Source organism: Miniopterus schreibersii, assembly GCF_964146895.1.
Source record: "Miniopterus schreibersii genome assembly, chromosome: 14".
NCBI lineage: Eukaryota > Metazoa > Chordata > Mammalia > Chiroptera > Miniopteridae > Miniopterus > Miniopterus schreibersii.
This window is the reverse complement of record NC_138114.1, coordinates 5,169,245-5,185,436: the sequence shown is the minus strand read 5'-3', so window position 1 is coordinate 5,185,436 and position 16,192 is coordinate 5,169,245. Positions and strand designations below refer to the sequence as shown.

The 16,192-nt window shown below is 52.4% G+C and overlaps 1 pseudogene across 1 annotated transcript; it reads right to left on the bottom strand.

The window, feature by feature from the left end:
• Nucleotides 1–3,694: 3,694 nt before the first annotated feature.
• LOC308567242 (small ribosomal subunit protein eS6 pseudogene) lies at nt 3,695–5,109 on the bottom strand (annotated as a pseudogene). Its single transcript has 2 exons — nt 5,092–5,109; nt 3,695–4,340 (listed from the first exon to the last, which is right to left on the bottom strand). The product of its transcript is annotated as a small ribosomal subunit protein eS6 pseudogene (transcript).
• Nucleotides 5,110–16,192: the final 11,083 nt, after the last annotated feature.

Below are 16,192 nucleotides of genomic sequence, written 5' to 3'. Positions count from 1 at the left end.
GTCATAGGTGGGAGGAGGAATAGAGAAATGAGTAATGTAAGTTTGCTCAGAGAAAAAGGGAGTTAGGTATGTAGGTTGGAAAGGTAAGGGTAATGACTCCAAGAACAGAAAAATAATAACTTCAAAACCATAAAAGAAGCAAAAATTGCCTATGCAGGAAAAATAATAAAAGAAGCAATGGAAAAGTATAGATGGAAAAGAAACTATAGCATAAAATAGCTGAAGTAAGTCGAAATATATCAGTAATCACAAAAAAGTAAACAGATTAACTTGCCTATTAAAAGATAGATATCATCATATCAAAATTACAACTAAACTACAGAACAACAGTCATTCAGAACCACCTGAAATCTAGCTGAATAGAAGTCCTACAACTAAGGATATAAACAAGAAGCCACTGAGACTGGTAGGAGGGGTGGGGGTGTGAAACAGGTTAAAGGAAACGTGTGGAGGGTAAAAGTCAGGAGGACCCTGGCTGGTGTGGCTCACTGGTTAGAGTGTAGGCCTGCACACCGAAGGATCTCCTGTTCAATTCCTGGTCAAGGGCACATATCTGGATTGCAGGTTTGATCCCTGGCTGTGGTTGGGGAGCATGCAGGAGACAACCAATTGATGTGTCTCTCTCACATCAGTGTTTCTCTCTCTCTCCCCCTTTTTCTCTCCCTTCCACTCTCTTTAAAAATCAATGGAAAAAATATCTTCAGGTGAGGGTTAACAACAACAACAAATCAGGATGAATATCTTGGCTGCAGAGGTCCCACCTGAGGAGCAAGGGGTATCAACCCCATAGGAGGTCCCCCAACCCAAGGTTCCTGTGCTGGGAAGAGATGTCCTCATAACTTCTGGCTATAAGAACCAGTGGGGGTTATGGTTGCTGGAGTCCCAGGCAGTTTCTCTTAAAGAGCCCCCACATGGACTTACTCAGACTCACTTCCTCTGAGCTTTGTCTCTGGGATAGCAGGTCAAAAGGCACCAGGGATATATGGGGAGGAAGTGAATTATCTGGCATCAGGGTGAGGGCTGGAGGGGCACCTTTCTCCCAGACAAAAGTGCTGGCAGAAGCCACTGTTCCTTTGATGAACCCTCTCCCCACAGAGCCAGCACGTGGGCACCATATCTGAGTCTCTCCATCAACCTGGCTCACACTGTTTGCCTTGCCCTGGTGATTCCCTGAGACCCCACACCACCCAACTTTTGGGCCCACCAAAACTGTCTCCAGTGCCTTTTCCATACAAATGGCCTGTCTTGGCTCACACTTCAGATTTTTCTAAAATCTCTCAATAAGCACAATCTGTCCTCTGCATGCCTTGTACCTATCACTAAGTAGCCCCAGGTCTGGAACTAGCAGCAGTAGGCCTTGGTTCACAGCTTGGCCTTTCCTGGGCACCTCCAAGCCCAGAATAAGTAGCAGCCATCGGCAGATTGCTTTGTAGTTCAAGCTGGGTGACCCTGGGCAGAACACAAGTGGCAGATGACCTTGGCCTGCACCTCCTGGGAGGCCCCAGAGCCAGTGCACATAGTAGATGGCCTCAGACCATGTCACAGCATCACCACCCAACCACCTCCACAAGTTATGCACTCAAGGGGCAAACTCAGTGGGCACCAGAGCCCCACTGAAGTAAGCCTTGCTCTGTGGGATTGGCTCCTGCACAGCTGATCCTCCCCAGTCATCAGTGGTTGCAGCCAGTCCTTGCAATTGGCATGGGGGTACATTCCTCCTATTGATGTGCCAACAGCAATCAAGGCTTAAGTACAACATGAGGGTGTATACAGCCCAAACGGTGTGGGGCACACCCAGAGTGCCCAGCCTGGGTGATCCAGGAAACTGTGCCACAGGACCCTACAGAGCGCCTATTATATAAGGCCACTTGGTGTTTTTTGCAGCTCTACCTAATACATAGAAGCAAAACAGGAGGCTGCCAAATTGAAGAGATAAAGAAACATGCCCCAAATGAAAGAACAGAACAAAACTCCAGAAAAAGAACTAAACAAAATGGAGACAAGCCATCTACTAGATGCAGAGTTCAAAACACTGGTTATAAGGGCACTCAATGAACTTAGGCAAAGAGTAGTTGAACTTAGAAAGAACTTCAACAGCATAAATAAGGACATGAAAACCATGACAAAGGACATGGAACCCATAAAAAAAGACCAGTTAGAAATGAAGGTTACACTAACTGAAATGAAGAATAATTTACAGGGAATCAACAGTAGAGTAGAGGATGCTGAGAATCAAATCAGTGATTTGGAACATGAGGAAGCAAAAAACACCCAATTAGAACAGCAAAAAGAAAAAAGAACCCAAAAAAATGAACTGTGAGGAGCCTCTGGGACAACTTCAAGCATACCAACCTTTGGATCATGGGGTTGCCAGAAGGAGAAGGGAGGGAGAAAGAAATTGAAAACCTATTTGAAAAGATAATGACAGAAAACTTCTCTAACCTGGTGAAGGAAATAGACTTACAAGTCCAAGAAGCACAGAGGGTCCCAAACAAGAGGAACCCAAAGAGGCCCACACCAAGACACATCATAATTCAAATGCCAAAGGTTAAAGATAAAGAGAGAATCTTAAAAGCAGCAAGAGAAAAGCAGTTAGTTACCTACAAGGGAGCTCCCACAAGACTGTCAGCTGACTTCTCAACAGAAACCTTGCAGGCCAGAAGGGAGAGGCAAGAAATATTCAAAGTGATGAAAAGCAAGAAACTACAACCAAGATTGCTCTACCCAGCAAAGCTATCATTTAGAATTGAAGGTCAGATACAGAGCTTCCCAGACAAGGAAAAGCTAAAGGAGTTCATCACCCCAGACCAGCACTACAGGAAATGTTGAAGGGTCCCTTTAAGAAGAAGAAGGAGAAAAGGATAGAAACATGCACAGTAACATGGGAATAAATACACATCTATCAACAAATGAACCGAAAAGGACAAAATAAATGAGGAAGCAGAACAGAAACAGCCTCATAGATACAGAGAACATTTTTACTGCTGCCCGATGGGCGGGGGCTGGGAGGCTGGGTGAAAGCGGTGACGGGATTGAGGGGTGCAAAGTGGTTCACGGGACAGTCACAGGCCATGAACCACAGCACAGGGATCACGTCAATAGCATTCTAGTAACTACGTGTGGTGTCAGGCGGGTACAGGTTACCAGGGTGATCACTTAGTAAGTTATATAAATGCCTAATCACTGGGAGTGCCCCTGAAACTAATATAATATTGTACATAAACTGTAATTGAAAAATTTAAAAAATGATTAAAAAATATCATCAGATTAAAAATTTAAAAATTCATCCATATGCTGCTTACAAGTGACGCAACTAAAACAAAATCATGCAGAAAGAGATAGAAAAAACATACCAGGCATTCACAAACCAAAGACCTACAGTGAGGCAATATTAATAACAGAGAAAATAAAATTTAAGGCAAATGACATTTTGAGCATAATGGAGGACAAGCCATTATTCTGAAAGAAGCAATCTGCAAATAGGAGAGTGCTCACTTAGCAACCTGGCCCTGGACTGTCACAAACAATATTGCCTGGAGATGCATAAAGCAAAACCCAACAAAATTATAAGAAATTGCAAAACTATAATCATGATGTTAGGGTTTTATTTTATTTTTTTATGTCTGTTCTTACTTATTTGTTACTCTTAGAAAAGCCTGTTTTTGACTAGACTCAGACATAGAAGTAGACGCTCTCAGAGGGATGGCCTACATCTCGTGGCCATCTGTCCCTGGCATCTTTCTTTGGCCCCCTTCAGTCTCTTAGCCAGAAGTTTAGCATATTCTGCGGCCTCTTTCTTAGTTTTCTTAGCATGTTGTTTCTTCAGAGCAATACGCTGCCATTTGTGTTGCAGGACAGGTGGAGTAACAAGACGCTGAATCTCAGGCGCTCTGATCAGAGGTTCCTTGCCGCCTTTGTTCAGGGGCTTTCTCACACCATATTGGCGGACTGAAAAGCCTGTGGATTCTGCTGGCTCTTTTGGGCCCCAGGCGACGAGACACAGTAGCATCCGTGAGACCAGGAATGCCTTTCTCCCTTTTCACCGTGACCAGGTTGAGAACACTGAGACCGGCACCCACGGTGCAACCCTGAGCAAATCTGCGCTTTCTCTCTCCGTCCTCTGTGGCCTACAACAGGAACGCCCCTTCCTCAGCAGAGGCAGACACTCCACGGGGCAAGACTCCCTGCTTCATGGGGGAACCTTGCTTGTTGATCCCACCACTGATGTGAACCCCACAACCCTTCCATTCTCCTCCCAGAGCGTCAGCAGCAACTTCTGTGGCCATACGCTTCTCGTAAAAGGTACAAAGTTTTCATTCATCGTCCACTCCAGTGAGTTTCTGGCAGCAGGAAAGAGATGCTCGGCTTCATCCTGAGGCTGCCGACCACCTCCAAGACATGCAGAAGGTTATTAAGAAAATTCCCCTGGTGATTGCAAAAGACTGTAGATTAATTTATCAGATGAAAGTGGGGGAATGTAGTTGGCTTCTTCATTTTCTTACTAATTGTCTTATCTCTATGTGTTTTCAGTTTACATAGAAGGAAATTAACACCTAACATAATGGCTTTTATTCATGGCATCAGGCTGGAGCTTCTTCCAGGTGGGGGTAGCTTCTGTGGTGATCGAAGACAAAAATCATTTTCCTTGAACGCCTAACAAGTACTTGCCATGGTGTGAAGCGACTAGAAACCCCTCTGAGGGGTGTCCTAAGTGCCTCATTCTGCACTCGTGTGCTAAGCCCCAGGACTCCCATCTGGAAAGTGGGCATGGGATGTGCTCTGCTGTCTGCTCCTAGGAGTGTGGCCAGGCGTGGGCAGGGGGAAGAGGCGAAGGGGCTTTGAGCACATGGAGCACCCACGGGAGGGTTCACTATTCTGGCCTTGTCCTTGTGGATTCGGACAAGAATGCTGCTGGATTCAGAGAAGGTAAGAGACAAGAGAAGGCTGGGCTTGGGCAGGGAGCAGATTAAATTGGTCTTGTAAGAGTTTGGGACCGGTCCTCCGGGAGGAAAGTCTGGTCTGAACAGGTAGCTGTTAGTGTCCTGGAAATGAGGGAACTGGGACTGTCCAGGTCACCAGAGTCCAGCCTACCAAGGGGGGCTTAGCCATCTTAGCAAGAGGTCTGGGGCCTGACAGTTGGAGGCCAGTGAGCCTGACACTGCCATCCCCGGGCTCTGGGACCTGGAGAACCAGCCTGCCCTCGATGACTCCGCCAGGCCACAGGGGCTCTGACCCAGGCTGTGGAGCCTACCCAGCCACTGCGCGAAGGCTGACATGTTTGCCGCAAAGAAAGGAAGGGCCCTTCCAGGAAAGGAAGAAAGGAGCGGGGTTGTGTTTATTCTCCGCCACTTTGTGACAAGTTCTAACTGTATAGTTCTGTAGGTCTAAGGTCTGGGTGGGCTCGGCTGGGCCATCTGCTTGGGCCCACAAGACTGCGATCCTGGGCCAGGATCTTAGCTGGCGGTTCTGGGGGAAACCTGTTACCAAGCTCCCTCAGGCGGTTGGCAGAACTGAGGTCTTTGTGGTTGGGGACTGAGGTGCCCACTTTCTTGCTGGCTCATATCTGGGGACTGCTCTCAGCTCCCGCGACCACCCTCAGGTCCTGGTCCCCTGTTGCTTTAACTCGGCCAAGAAGACCCTCCTTGGTGCACGAGCCCCCTCACACTTCAGATCTCTCTGACTCCCTCACCTCCCACTAGCCAGAGAAAACTCCTTGCTGTGCCAGTTACTTACCTTCATTCCCAGACCTACTGGCTTAAAGACCAACATCTATTTAGCTCAGGAAACTGCACCGAGGGTGGGGGTAGAACTCAGCAGGGAAGGCTTGTCGGCTTGACCTGCGTCAGCCAGGCAGCCTGACTAGGCGCTGAGGGGCTGCTTCTCCGGTGTCTTAACTTCTGGGGCAGGCAGAGGCAGGGAGCTTGGCCGAGCTCAGGGCCGGGGCCTGGGGTTGTCTCCCTGTGGGCGCCTCTGTGGACTTCCTCTTAGGATGGTGATTGAGTTCAAGAGCAATGTCCCAAGAGACAGGACACAGAAACTGCCACTTTCTTACAGCCTGCCCCAGACTGGCACAGCACCACCTCTGCTGTGCTGTCTTAGCCAAGCAGCCAGGCCCAGCTTCATAGACAGAGAGTTCCATGAACCCCATCTCCCAGTGGAAAGGGGGTCAAAGAATTTTGCGATCAAAGAATGTTTAAGAACTGCCACCTTGAGGTGTGACCTTGCCGAAGTCTCTGAACCTTGGGGTTTACTTTCCTTGTCTAGAAAGTGGGACCAGCAACACTTTCCCTCCCCCATTGTCATGAGGGGGTGTAAACCAGGTAGAAACTCAGTCTTGGAGCCTGGCATGCGCAAAAGTCTCAGGGTGAGTTCTCTGCACTTCACAGGAGTGGGAGTCAGTGCACCTGATGCAAGGGACAGAAGAAGAAGGGCTTGGCCAGCCTTGCCCAGGGGGAAACACAGCAGCCCCCCTCAAATACTGCTCCCAGGGCCATCCTGTAGAGTAAGGTCCTGGGATCTTCCCAGTGAGACTACAGATTGGGAAGCGGAAGGCTGGCCTGAGCAGAGCTGGAGAGAGCTGGGCGCCGCCTCCCGCTCTGTGCAGGAGGGCAGACAGAGGTACCGGAGGTGCCTGGGACATGCGGGGCAACACGGCTGGTGCATCCCCTGCCGCTGTAAGTGGTGGCTGAGTGTCTCCCCGGGCTCACCACGAGAAAGGCAGTGATGTTGTCCTTGGGACTATCAGCACCTGGTCCGCAGTACACCTAGCAGACCATCCGAGTGCTGGGGCCCTGGTCTATGCCAGTCCCGGAGAGGCCCTGTTCCCTCGAGTGAGGAGGGCAGAGGTCAAGGAGCACTTGTGGCTGGAGGTGATTGCCACCAGCAGCACCCTACCCCCCTGCTACTCCGCAGGGTAGGCCGCCCCAAGCTGACTTCCCCAGATCTGCTCTCCAGCCAGCGGCGGGGTTTAGATGCTCCGGAGGCAGAAGGCTGCCCTCAGCCAGGGCTGGGAAGCGGTGGGTGCTCCGTCAGCCTTGAAACAGAGCTTGACGTGGCTTTCCCATCACACCCTGCTGCTTGGAAGAGCAACGTGCTGAGCCTGCCTTTTAGTGTGGAAAGGAGAAAGGACATTTCTGTTGGGTTTCTCTTTGGGGCCAGGCGCTATGTTAAGCGTGTCCTATGATCCTATCCCTAATTTACAGCAGGGAGACTGGAGCGCAGAAGGCTGAAGAAAAGGCCCAGTGTATTAGTTATTTATGACTGTGTAACAAATTCTCCAAATTTACTGGCTTACTACATTTGTCACCTCCCATTTTCTGTGGGTCAGCAACCGGGCCTGGCTTAGCGGGGCCTCCTGGCCCAGGGTCTCTCAGTGTGTACAGGTGTTGGCTGGGGCGCACTGAGGGTCTGCTGCTCGCTCACTAGGTGAGCTTTCGCATCAGTTACCTGCTGCTGGTTGGCTGGAGCCTGTCCCATGGGGTTCCTTGCCACGCGGGCCTCTCCACAGGCAGCTCACGGCACATGGCTGCTTTCTATTAGAATGAGTGCGTGAGAAGAGAGTGGGCACATGGGACAGAACCCAGTCCTTTGTGTCATCTAATTTTGGAAGGGACAGCACATCATTTTTGCCATATTCTGTTCATTAGAAGTCACTAGGTGAGCCCATGTTCAAGGTGTGGGATTCCATGAGTGTGAACACTAGGAGTGGGGCACACCCAGGATACCCAGGGCCACCACACACACACACACTCACATTATATACTCACACCACATACTCCACACATGTGCATGATCACGCTCCCATGACACACATGCACACCCATACACTCACACTACATACACTCACACCACACACGTGCATGATCACGCTCCCATGACACACATGCACACCCATACACTCACACTACATACACTCACACCACACACGTGCATGATCACGCTCCCATGACGCACGTGCACACTCATACACTCACACTACATACACTCAGACCATACACATGCATGCTCACACTCACACTCACACTCACCCGCTCCCATTGTTGGCAGGAGGCTGAGGACAGGGTAGGTATGACAATGACTGCTGAGAACTGGGGTCCTGGTGTCATTTACCAGTCATCTTCGGGCCAAAAGTAGATTTATAGACCGAGCTGATTCTGTTTCACATATAATCCTCATTCAAGAAGGAAGTTACAGAACCCAGGGCAACATTTTCCACAGTGGGATGATGTGTGGAGCTCAGAGGAAGGAAGGCTCCGCTGTGCAGCCTGGCATTTGGAGTCACCTGCTGGTTGGTGGGCGGGGGCCAGTTGACCTTCCTGTGGGATGGTGACACCTGTCTCACGATTGAAGCCTGGCATGGACTAGGTCCTTGGCAAATGTGACCACACTCTCTTTCTTTCAGACAGTTTCTCACACAGTCACCAAGTCAGGCTTTGGAAAGAGAAAGGAAGCACAGCTTTATGGCTACTGATCACCAGCTCACATGGCGCCCAGCGGGGAGGAGGCTGGGAAACGTTTGTGTGTGGGTGCAGGAGTGGGTAGGGGCCTGCGCTGCGGGTTCATGGGTATGTGCATGTGTGTGTGAGAGAGAGGGGGAGGGTGAGGGGAAGGGAGAGGGAGGAGACACCCACCCCATCATCTCATAACCTGCTTCATGGTGCTGCCCACATCCACTGGGTGGCGCCGCCTGCCTGTGCACCAGCCGCCTGTCAGAGGAGGCCTCTGGGAGGCAGGCTCCCCAACTCCTACCCACCCGCTCCCAGTTGCTGAACCTGTGTCCTCTGCTGTATCTGGGGCAGAAATCTGTGGCCAACAGACGACCCTCAGCTGGAAACCACTGCCATCAGACCCAAATCCTGTTTGAGCAGGGGCTTAGCATTACACTTCCCAGAAGGGGAAGCCTGCCTTGGCCCCATGCGGAACATTTACACAATGGACTGCTTTGGATCTTCACAACCGCCTGTCAAGTGAGGAAACTGAGGTTCAGAGAGGTTTAGCAACTGCCCAGGGCCACAGAGCCTGCAGGTGGAGGAAGCCAGGCCTTCCTCCAGGGCCCACTCTCTCCATGTGCCCGGGAGGAGCTGATGCCATGGGGTGAGCAGCTTTGCTCCTCTGCATCTGCTGGGGAAGCTGGTGGCTGCTTGCTTCCACCTGCTCCTGCTGCTGACCTCTAGGCGTCGCCCCTAGGACCCACTTCTCCTCTTAGGGCCCTTGTACCCTTTATCATCCAGACACGTGTCAGACCTGGGGCTGGGCCAACCCACAGAGGTGCGTGTTAACCACCTCTCCCTTTAAGGAGAGGGCTCTGTGGCCACGAGCGCTCAGGGGGTTTTTCTGGGGCAGCCAAGCCTGAGGGCACCACTGCCAGGTTCCCATACCCTGGCTCCCCCACGGCTTCCAGCCCGGCTCCCCCCCAGCCCCCAGCCTGCCTCCCCACGGCCCCTGGCTAGGAGATCCTCTCTCCGTGTGCTCTCTGAGGCAAGCACAGGGCCTGATGACCCCAGGTGGGGAAGGAAGGGAACACCTGCTCACACCTACATCTGAACCAGGTGCTTTGGGCAGATGGCCTGGGGAAATCCTCAGAGAAGCCTTCTGATGGAGCTGTCCTTCCCTTAAGGAGGCACAGCACAGTTGGGGCTGTGAAGGTGCCAACCAGGCTCACAGGGCCACTATGTGACAGGCGTTCAGCCCAGGCATCCTGCGCCTTGCCTGGGGAGAAGTGGAGAGCAGGGCAATGGCTCAGGGCTCCGGGAGAGGGTCCCCCATCCATGGCTGTGCTTGCCGAACCTGCTAGTGTCCCAATTCCTCATACTTATCTGGAATCCCTGTGCTCTGAAAGCTGTTCATACGGCCCAGATAGGACGCCTGGGTGTCCTCCTGCACCCACCCCAGGCACTCAGTCACCCAGCTCTGCCCGTTTCTGCCTGAAACACGTGGAGTCCCCACCCTCCACTCCCCACTGCTTTGCCTGAACTGGGTAGTCTCCCTACAGTGTCTCCTACCTCCAGGCTCACCCACTCCAGGTCCCATCCTCCCAGATCTACTCCAGGAATATTTAGTGAGAACTTTCCCGAAGGCGCGCACTGTGTTCTCACAGGGGATGGTTCCCACGTGGATGGCAAAATGCCTTTTTCTACTGGTGCCACCCTGCTTCCAGGGCTCTGTTACTTAGAGGAAAGAGTGGTGGCACCTCACCAGGACTCACCAGGACCCAACAGCTCAGGCTCCCTGCCTGCACCCCAGCCCAGCATCCAGGCTGCCTGTGTCTGAGCAGCAGCACAGTGGGTCCCCCTAGGACAGTCCTAGGCAGTGGGAGAGGGAGGAGGAACCCTCCCCAGAGCCTTGGAAGGTCACACTGGAAGGGAAGGAAGGCCCTGGCATCTCTCTCGGGGCCTCGCCTTATAATAAAACATGTATGTGGTTCCTGGTACAAAGCTCCTAAAACCCTCGGTATTTCCTGGGACACAGAAGTGTATTTTGCTATTCGAAAGGAGCCCCTTTGGCCAGACCTGAGTTTATGTCTCACAAACACAGCCCACTGTGGTGGACCTTCAGAGAGTTTCAAAGGAGGGGTGGCCACCAGAAGGGCCAAGCAGGAGGTGAGAGGGGTGAAACTCCCAGCCCCACCCATTCGGGGCCTCCTGGGAGAGGAGGGGCAGGAGACAACTCAGCTGCGTGGCCAGTGATGTAACCCACCCTGCCACGCGGTGAAACCCGAGAGAGTCCCTGAACAGGCAGCTTGGTGGGCTGTGGGCTGGTGAAGGCACAGAGAAGCTGGCGGGGGCCGCGGAGGTTCTGTGCCTGCCCCAGACCATGGCCCGCGCTCATCTGACTATTCCTTTGTGACCTTGTAATAAACTGTCAGTAAGTGTAGCCTTTCCTGAGCTCTGAGTTGTTCTAGCAAGTTATCCAATCTGTGGGGGTGGCTGCTGGGAACCCCGAATGAGAAGTCGGCTGAGCAGAGAGTGGGTGACCTGAAGACAACTGTCTGTGACTTGCGGCTGCGGCTGAAGTGGAGGCTGTCCTGTGGGCCCGGGCTCTTGACCTGTGGGTCCACCCTGACTCCAGGCAGTTATGTGAGAATGGAATTGAAGTGCAGGACACCCAGTCAGCATGGGGAGGGGGAGCTAGTGCAGGAGCGGCAGAGGTCTGCAGCCTCCTCCAACACCCCCTCCTCCCTCCATGGCCACATGTGGCCCCAGATGCTATCCCGAGGCCAGGGGAGATCCTAAAGCCTGGGAAGGAAGCAAGAACCTCAGACAGCATGCCCCTCTGGGGGCTGGAGGGCTTCGAAGGGCTTGGAATCACCTGGGGGGCAAGGCCCGACATAGCCCCTTGGGGATGCTTCCTTGCCCACAGGCTGGGCACTAGTGCTTACCAGGAGAAGGGCCCTCCCAGGGGTGGTGTGTACACCCCAGGAGACCTGCAGCTGTGGGCACAGCAGCCGTGCCTGCACATCTGTGCCAAGTCCCAGGGGAGCTGCAGTGCCTGAGGTGGTGGAATGGGGCCACAGCGCTAACATCTGGGGCTCAGTACAAGTGTTGCCCAGAAGACCTGGCTCCAACCAACTGTTCTTAATGAACAACTGGAATGTCAGAAAGCTCACCAGCTGTGGGGATCAGGGCTGGCTGAATGATGGTGGGAGACGCCCAGAGGGATGAGAGCTGGGGGTCCTCCCTAGTGGGAGAAGGGGGTGGGAATCAGCACAGGCTCCAGGGACCCAGTACTCCTGGACCTTTTGCCCAGAGCCCTTCCCGATGCCTCCTCAGCAGGACCTTCGCCCACTGGCCACGCTCCTGCACATCTGTATTCATCCCCGGGGGCTGCTGCAACAAAGTGCCCCGGCTGGGAGGCTCAGACACAGGCACTTACCTTCTCACAGTCCTGGTGGCTGGCCCAAGATGAAGGTGTGGGCAGGGTCGGTTTCTCCTGACCCCCTCCGTGGCTGGTGCATGGCCGCCTCCTCCCTGCGCCCTCACATGGCCTTCCCTTCGTGCCTTTGCACCTCTGCCCAAGTTTCCTCCTCTTATAAGAACACCAGTCATACTCGACTGGGGCACACCCTGAAGATCTTGTTTTAACTTAATTACCTTTTTAAAGATCTTATTTCTAAATATGGTCACATTCTGCAGTGCTGGACTTTAGAACTTCAACATACGAATGTGGGGTGTGGGGTGATACAATTTAGCCCCTAATAGCACCCCAAGAGATAAATGGGCCTCAGGGATTCAGGAAGCATCTTCTCTTTACAGAAGAATACGAAACCCTGCTCCAGTCGACTGTGCCTGAAGCGGAGGGTGATGCGACCACAGAGTGAGCCCAGCTCTCCCTGGGTCGGCTCCCGATCACCACTGAAGGGCTGTAGGCAGACAAACTGAGGGATGGAATACTGGAGGCCGCTCCCGTTAGTTCTACTACATCAAAGACCACAGTGGACCAGCCTGGGGCTCAGGCTTCATGTTCCCTGAAGCAGGGGACCATGGTGGCCGGCCTGGCTGTGCTGGCGCTGGGGTCTTCTTTTTACTGATCATGACCCTGGAACCTGTGAAGGTCAGTATGAGCTGGCCCCGTGGTAATAGCTTCTCTGGCATTTTCTGGGTCTTTCACATCCTGTTTTCCATTCTCTAAAGTCCGTCCAGGAAAAAGGACATGCTGTGTGCATTTACGAGTTCTGCTGCGCACTAGCGTTGTCCTCTGCGCTTGGCAGTGGCCTGGGAACAGGACATGGTAGCAGGAATCAGAGCTATTGGAAAATCACAGAAACATGTGTTTTGCGATATTGTAAGCTCTCCAGTCTATAAAGAAATCCAAATGATGTAACGGGAATGCAGCCTGAGAGCCCAGACCCAGGCCCTCCAATTACCTACCACCTCTGTGTCTGGAAGCGATCCTGACTCCTTCAGGCACGCAGTGAGACCAGTGAGATCCTGACCACAGAAACTCAGACAGGGCCACCAGACTGTGGGACTGTGACTCCTCCAGGGGTGCAGTGAGACCCTGACCACAGGAACTCAGAGGGGGCCATCGGACTGAGTAAGGGAACAATATAGTTTTGTCTCTTTTAATGTATTCAAAAATTCCACCCAAGATTATGCATACATGTGAGACCTGGTGAGCAGAGCCTTCATGACTGGCTGAAAAATTTCATTTGGCCAGAGTGTATGCAACTCATTCATTCATCCATTCCGCTGACATTTACCCTGTAGCAGCAGTTCCCAAAGTATGGCCACAAGACCAGCAGCCTCAGCATCATTAAGAACTAAAGTTGGAAATGCAAATTCTCAGGCCCCACCCCAGACTCAGGTGGGGGTCTCAGCACTCTGGGCTTTAACAAGCCCCTAGAGGTGACTCTGATGCACCCTCAAGGCTGAGAGTCACTGTCTAAGAGAATTCTCGGTTCCAGGGATAGAAGGGGCCACAGGAAATGAAAGGGCACCGAGAGCACAGCAGAGAAGTGAGAGGGAGGCACAAGCCAGACCAGCAAGTTCGTTTTCCTTGAAGCTTATGAGGAAGCACTGATGTATTTAAAGCCAGAATCATACTGGATGTTTAGAAAGAGTCCTGAGAACTGTGTTGAGGTGGGATGGGAAGGAATTGAGGTTAGAATCAGAAGGACCAGTTAGGGGGCCACTGCAACTACAGTCCAGACAAAAGATGATGAGAGTCTGAATTAGAGAAAGGATGGTGAGAAGACAGGGGGTGGCTGGATTTGAACAATATTCGGCAAATGAAACCCACAATGCTAATAATTGGTGGGGGAGACATCTCAAATGACTTCCAGGTTTCTGGTGTGGGGACCAGGGTAGTGATGTCATTCTTTATGGCAGGGAATAGAGGGAGCGAGAGGGAGGAATCAATGATGAGTTCAGTTTGGGACATGGTGAGTTTGAGCTGCTTGTACAACTTGTAGATTGAAATACAGGTCTGGTGCCAGAGGAGATGGAGCTAGAGATGCAGAGGGAGATGGGAAGGGCTCCCTGGGGATGCTTTATATAAGCACAGCCCCTGAGATCATTGCCCTTCCCTGAATCAACTCTGGCCTGAGCACAATGATGTAAAGAACCAGGGCCATAGTGTGCTGAGGTGGGAGCACAGCTCCACTGTTCCAGGAGGGTGGGGTTGAGGGGAGGCGGGACTCGGTGGGAGTCAGGGCTGCCTGGCTGCCGGAAGTGCATGCCCCACTGTCCCTCATCCCTGGAGGTGGACCCTCCTGAACGGGGCTGTGAGGCCTCCTAGAGGCGCTTCACACCCCATGAAGGTGGTGTCTCTAGAAAAATCTGAGAGGGAAAGAAAGGGGCCTGGAACCCAGCCTGTGGTAGTGGGTGAAGGGATTATTCTGCCTGCAGAGAGGGGTGAAGGGATCAAGCATGTCTCAGGGACCTTATGAGGGAGGGCAGGCGCTGTACAGACAGGCAAAGGCACATGCATCACAGTCCTGACTTGGCACCTGGGTGAGGAGAGACAGGAGCACACTTGCAGCAGCAGGTGGAAAGCGGGGTGTTAGGTTGGTGTGGTGCACTGATTAGGGTGGGCACAGAAAGCAGGTGCAGGGTTCAGGACAGCCTGCTGCTAATTGATGGGTAAAGAGAGGAGGGAAGACCCTGCAGGCTGGGGAGCAGATGGTGTGAAATGGAAGTGGTGTGGCCCCTGGTTTGGCTCGAGGAGTTTCCAGTGGTTCATCATGACTGGACTGGCAAAGGGGATGCCAAGAGTGGTGCGAAACAAAGCTGGGGTTGTGCAAGGGCCAAGCCAAGGTGACCTGCATGGGGCCCGGAGGGACTGCAGTCTGCTCGGAAGGAGGGCAGAGCTCTTAAACTACTTTATTCAGGGAAGTGGCGCCATATGTATTTTAGCAAGACTGTTCCCTGGGTGCTGTGAGATGAGGGTACTGCTGGGCCAGTGAGGATGGGCTGGGAGAGGAAAGGACGGCCAGAGAGAGAGTTAGGAGGGAAGACCAACAGGACTCTGCGGCTGACCCAGGAAAGTGTCTCACTGGAATGAACTGACTTGGAAGATTAGGGACTTTGTTCCCTTGGTGGTAAAGGTGAGCCCTGAAGCTCCATCCCAAGGGTGAGGCTCTGAAGCTGCCTTTAGTCAATGAGTGACTTGCCAAGATCATAGGGTTGAAAGTAGGGCTGTGCCAAGTGCCCATCAGTAGATGAGTGGATAAAAAAGCTGTGGAACATTTACACCATGGAATACTACACAGCTGTAAAGAAGAAGAATCTCATACCCTTTGGGACAGTGTGGATGGACCTGGAGAATATTATGCTAAGTGAAATAAGCCAGGCAGCAAAAGACAAACATCACATGATTTCGCTTGTATGTGGAATCTAAAGAACTTGATAAACTGATGAACAGAATAGATTCAATGACACGGAAGCATGAATCAGAGTGACGAATCTCAGAGGGATGGAGGAGGGTGGGTGGGTGGAGGGGGAGAGAGTAACTAAAGAATTTATATGCGTATATGCACAACCCAAGGACATGGACAATGGTGGGGAGAGGGACTGGAGAGGGGGAAGGAACAGGGTGGAATGGGTCATTGGGGAGAAAAAGGGACATCTGTAATATTTTAAACAAAAATAAAATTTAAAAAGAATAAAAAGAAAGTAGGGCTGTGCTCCAACCTTCCTCTTGCTGCCCCATGGATCACGTTTTCCAGTCTTTGACAGTCCTCCTCATGTTCCAGGTCTAAAATTCAGCTTTACACACACGCTCACACACATGCACGGGCATGCACAAACATTCACACACACATGCATACACACACATGCTCACATGCACACACACGGCTACAGTTCATACGTCCGATAATCAACCCTCTTTGAATCAGGAGACCCACCAGGGGCGGCCATGGTCGAGGTGATGGCTCATGACCATGGGTCACCAGCATCATGCCACCGAAGGCCAGCCCCCCGAGCTGGGGGTGTCTCCTGATGGGGAAAGGTGAGGGGTAGGTCGTTCTCTCAAGTAGCTGAGGAGGCTGCAGGTGGGCGCTAAGGCAGAAGGACCTGGGTGAGGGCTCGGGAGCCAGTCTCCATTTCCTCGGCCACAAAATGGAAGAACTTGGGAACGCCGATCTCCTAGCTCTCCTGTGGGTGTGCCTCGGGAAGGGCTCGGCCACAGGGCTGGCACAACGCCTAGCGCGGCCTGTGCTCCCAACGCGGCAGGTGCAGCAGCAGCCTCTGTC